Raw genomic sequence first — 4,656 nt, 5'->3', positions numbered from 1 at the left:
TACTTCTCTGTAACTGGGGTGGATAGATGACCTGGGTTGGACTCAAATGAAACTGTGTATCTATCACTATTGATAATTAGCCATCTGTGCTGGCTCATGAGCATGGTGGGTTCATTATACAATTCTCTCCATCTTTGTACAAGACTTGAAATTTTCCTTAATAAAACGTTTAGGAGGAGCTGGAGAGCTGGCTCAGTGGTTAAGGGCACTTACTGCTCCTGCAGAGCCCTTGGGTTCACATCCCAGCATCCACTTCAAGTGACTTACAACTGCCTGTAACTTCAGCTCCAGGGGATCCAATGCCTTCTTCTAGCTTCTGTGGGCACTGTACTCACATTCGCAAACCCAGACAAAGACACAGACAGACAGACAGACACACACACACACACAAATGAATATAAAAATAAAATAGTTTGTATAAAGATTTTAAAAGGTGGGGCTGGAAAGATGGCTCAGTGGTTAAGAGCACAGACTGCTCTTACAGAGGACCCGGGTTTGCTTCCCAGCACCCACATGGCAGCTAACAACTGTGCCTAACTCCAGTTTCAGGGGATCTGACACCCTCTTCTGACCTCCACAGGCACTGCATGACACAGGTGCACTTACACACATGCAGGCAACACATTCATACACATAAAATAAAAATAATAAATAAAAAGATTTTAAAAGGTGTGGGATCTGAGCTTGGTTGTGCACATCTATAATCCCAGCACTTGGAGTATAAGGCAATGGGAGCCTGAGTTGAAGACCAGTCTCAGCTATATAGCACGAGCTTGTGTTAAAAATAAATAAGGGGGGCTGGAGAGATGGCTCAGCAGTTAAGAGCACTGACTACTCTTGCAGAGGACCCAGGTTCAATTCCCAGCACCCACATGGCAGCTACGAACCATCCTTAACTCCAGTTCCAGGGGAATCCGACGCCATCTTCTGACTTCCATGGCATTGCACGACACGGGTGCACTCACATACATGCAGGCGATACACTCATACACATAAAATAAAAATGATAAATAAAATATAATAAATAAATGGATTTTTTAAAGCTTTAAGAAGAGAGAACATGTGACACAAGACTGGCCATACTGTGGGCTGCGGATTTTCAACTACAGTTCCGGGGCCATTCTGGGGAAGACAGTTTTTTCAATAAATGGAGCTGAGACAAATGATATCCACATGCCAAAGACTGAGTCTGGACCCTATTCATATCATTTGAAAAAAAATCACTCAATATTCATTAAAGATCTAAATGTAAAAGCTAAAATTTCAACATACTTAGAAGCATAAGGATTATAGTAAACAAAAATAACATAAGCATTCATGGCCTTAGATCTGACAATGTTCTAAATTTGGCACTAAAGGCACAAGTGAAAAAAAAAGTCAGGGATAAATTGGATTTCATCAAACTTTAAAATTGTTTCAAAGTACACTATCAAGAAAGTAAAAGGACAACAGACAGAATGGGAGAAAACACTGGCAACTCACATCAGGTATGGGCCTAGCATCTCAAACATACAAAAAACTATTACAAGTTAACAATATAAAGAACAGGCAAGGGCAGAAAGCCACAGGAGCTGTGAGGTTAGAGAAAAATCTTCAGGCTGAAGAGGAAGATACCTAAAGGAGTAGGGATAGGGGGCAGGAAGGCTTGGATGGATGGATAGATGGATGGGTGGTGAGCCGTAGCTATGAGAGAGAGCAGGGACAGACACCATGAGAGATGGAGGGGATGACGATGTGGAGTGACATTCAGAAGGCCTGCCTTCCCAAGGAGGCCTGCTGGATGCTGGCCTCAGCCTATGTCCGGCCACGTGTCCAGTTAGCGCAGTTCTCCAAGAAACCAGGTTGGGCAAGCAGTGGCTAGAGGCCAGAACACAAGGCCATCCTATTGGGGCTGCAAGGACTTTCAACTCAGACAGGAAACTCCGAAGCCACACCCAGGCCTGGCCCTAGCCTGGGGAAACAGGCCAGGGGCACTTCCTAGCACCCACAGAGGGCCATACATACAGCATACCCACTGGAACACCCTCCAGGTCAAAGAAAGTAAAAGAAGTGGGGTTAACCCTACAATCTAGAAGAGACCAAGCTCCACCAGCACCAGCTTTACCAGCCTCATGACCAAATGAGCCCTAAGGCAGGAATGGCTCTGAAAAGGCTGGATAGAGAGTAACCAAGGAGTTTTGGGAGAGTAGAGGCCACTCTAAAGGGCAGTGCTGACCACCCTCACTCTTTTACATCATACTGCAGGAACTGCAGGAAGGGCCAAGATCTGGGTGTGGCATAAGCCTGCTCAGCCCCATACATAGCCATTTGATGGTGATAGCTGTAGCCTGGGACATGTTCCTGAATGTCTTCGGTTTAGTGCTGAGGAACGGTCCTAAAATTCAGTTTCTTGCAAAAAGCACCAAGAACTGATAAATGCTGTGCTATGCTCTCATAGCAGGAGAAACAAAGAGCCAATTTGTTGGTCTCCCACAGCTAGTCTCTTCAAAGTCTCTTCTAACATCTGCTTTCAGTTTTAACCTTTACCTTGGTCTCTGCATATGTCTTAAGCATAGTGTTAGTGTCAGTAGTCATTCTATTTTACCAAATGCTGTGTGTCATTCACTGAGGGGTCAGACAGATTCCCTACAGATGCCCCTCATGCCCAATTGTTGCCCCCTTTCCATACCTCAGAAGCAGGTAGGGGACACCTCTTGGATGAAGACTGGTGGGGGGGGGCTTCCAAAATGGACTCTTGGTCCCTTCTGCAGTTATGGACTGAGTCATGGGGCCATGAACAACAAATATGTAGTTCTCCTCAGAGGAATGCCTGTGCTGACATCAGGACCTGCCCTCTGGCCTCTGGGCTTCCTGCTCACTGAGCCATAAACTGACCACATTTCTCAGGCAAAGTAACACCTGTTCATTTTAGAAGACAGAGATAAGTAGAAAACGGAAACAAACAAGCAAACAAACCCAAACCATTCCCTGGTGTGCATCTCCCCACAACCAACAGCAGCAACACTCCCCAGTTTTCTTCCTACGCTTGCATTTCTGACAACCCCAGGACTACAGTGAGTTACCACCAAGGCAGGGTGGAAGACACATACTTGTTCTGAACACACGCATTGCCAGTCCTGCTGAGGCATGGCAAGTTGTGTACCCCAATGTACCCCTCCCCCATGGAGTTGCTGCACCGACTGAACTAGGATCCCAGCCTGGAATAATCAGCACTTGGCCATGCACTTGGCCATGACAAGGACAGCCACTGCACATTATGGCAAGGTGTCATACCAAGGCAGGCCACCTACCTGTGGTCAGCAGTAGTGGACCCAGCTCTGATGCCAGGGATGTCTCCTACCATGGATCCCCTGACCAGACCAGGAAAAGTCTAATTACACTATCCACTACCTCAAGCTCTGGAGTACACTCCCCAAGGTACTCCACCTACAGCAGAGCCTTTGGCTGGACACAGTCCTGGGAAGCTAAGAACCACAGCCCCCCCCCCCCAATGGCAGAACTTGGGGTAGCCACAGCTTGATAGATCCCCTGAACCAAAAACCTGGAACCAAATGAGAAACAGAGGCCTTTGAAGAGGGACCCATAGGCCAGAACTGTGCAAGGCCTGGACCACATGCAGGAGCTCTGGGGGACAGGGAGAGTAGTTATCTACAGCAGCAACGCAGGGCAGGGGACTCCAGGGTCTGTGACATTCAGATGTCCAGGAACATCAGAACTTTCGTTCCTCTGTGAAAGTAGCCACTTTCTGGGATTTTCCGCCACTCAAGATTGGAGGGGGTTGGGGTGGGGATATAATCTGGTACCACTAACTAGGCAAATTCCTGGAACGGTAGAATTCCCTCCAAAGTGAGTCCCAGCTCGGTGCCCTCTAATCTCAATGAAGAGACTGCGCCACCTTGACCAGCTTTGCCCGCTGTGCCCTAGCCCTGGGAGAGCTAAGGCAGCCTGTAAGGAGCCCCCTGTCAGCATCTGCCCAAAACGCTTCTGAAAGACATTTGGTCCAGGGCAAAGGACTCCACAAAACAGGGCTAGTAGGTTCATCTTCATCCCAAGATCGAAGGGGGGCGCAATACTTCAGTTGGGGAAACTGAGGTCTTCAAGTCGTGGAAGCTGACCAGCGGCGCCCTCAAAGGCCCGGGTTTTTAGAGAGAAGACCCCAGGAGTGCCTACCACTTCCAGCAGCTCTGGCCCTCGAGATGCAAGAGGGAGGAAGGGTTCCCCGCGACAGAGGATCTCACAGTGGCTTCCCCAAGGACCCGGGGGCACTTACCGGAGGCAGCCGGGGCGCGGAGCTCCGGCGCCAGCTGAGGGAGCCGCGGGGGCCAGGAGCTGTCAGCTCTAGCATGTCGGGGACCTGGCGGCGGGACCCAGCGAACGGAGGCCCCACCCCAGCACGCGAGCAGCCCCGCCCCGGGCCGCAGGAGCTGGGGAAAGGCGGCAGGGGGCGCGCATCCTAGCCTCGCCCGCCCCGCGCCCTTGGGATCTCAGCGGTCCCTGCATCTGGTGTCTGCTTCTGGATAAGGTGGTGCCGCGCTCCCCTCGAGTCCTCCGTCCTCCGAGGTGTTCACTTCTATGTGTGGTCGTACCCTGGGCCTCTCGAGGTCCCAGGGCCCACGGCCCGAGTCCCAGACCTTAAGTTTGTTGCTCTGGCACGGT

At 50.1% G+C, this 4,656-nt stretch overlaps 1 protein-coding gene across 4 annotated transcripts in view; it reads right to left on the bottom strand.

Moving 5' to 3' along the window:
• Positions 1-4,401, bottom strand: part of Ahrr (aryl-hydrocarbon receptor repressor) — a 91,609-nt gene extending 87,208 nt beyond the window's left edge. For 3 of the 4 annotated variants that reach the window (XR_003846988.1, XM_008852486.2, XM_029555770.1), the window contains exon 1: positions 4,271-4,401. The gene's annotated coding sequence lies outside the window, so the exon portion shown is untranslated. Of the gene's footprint in view, positions 1-2,668; positions 2,800-4,270 lie in introns of those variants that run through there. The other variant, XM_029555769.1, reaches the window with a different exon arrangement.
• Positions 4,402-4,656: the final 255 nt, after the last annotated feature.

This window comes from Nannospalax galili, unplaced genomic scaffold (assembly GCF_000622305.1).
Source record: "Nannospalax galili isolate Female #2095 unplaced genomic scaffold, S.galili_v1.0 scaffold1146, whole genome shotgun sequence".
Classification (NCBI taxonomy): Eukaryota; Metazoa; Chordata; class Mammalia; order Rodentia; family Spalacidae; genus Nannospalax; species Nannospalax galili.
Note: the sequence above shows the minus strand (reverse complement) of the source record. Positions and strands in the feature narration are given on the sequence as shown.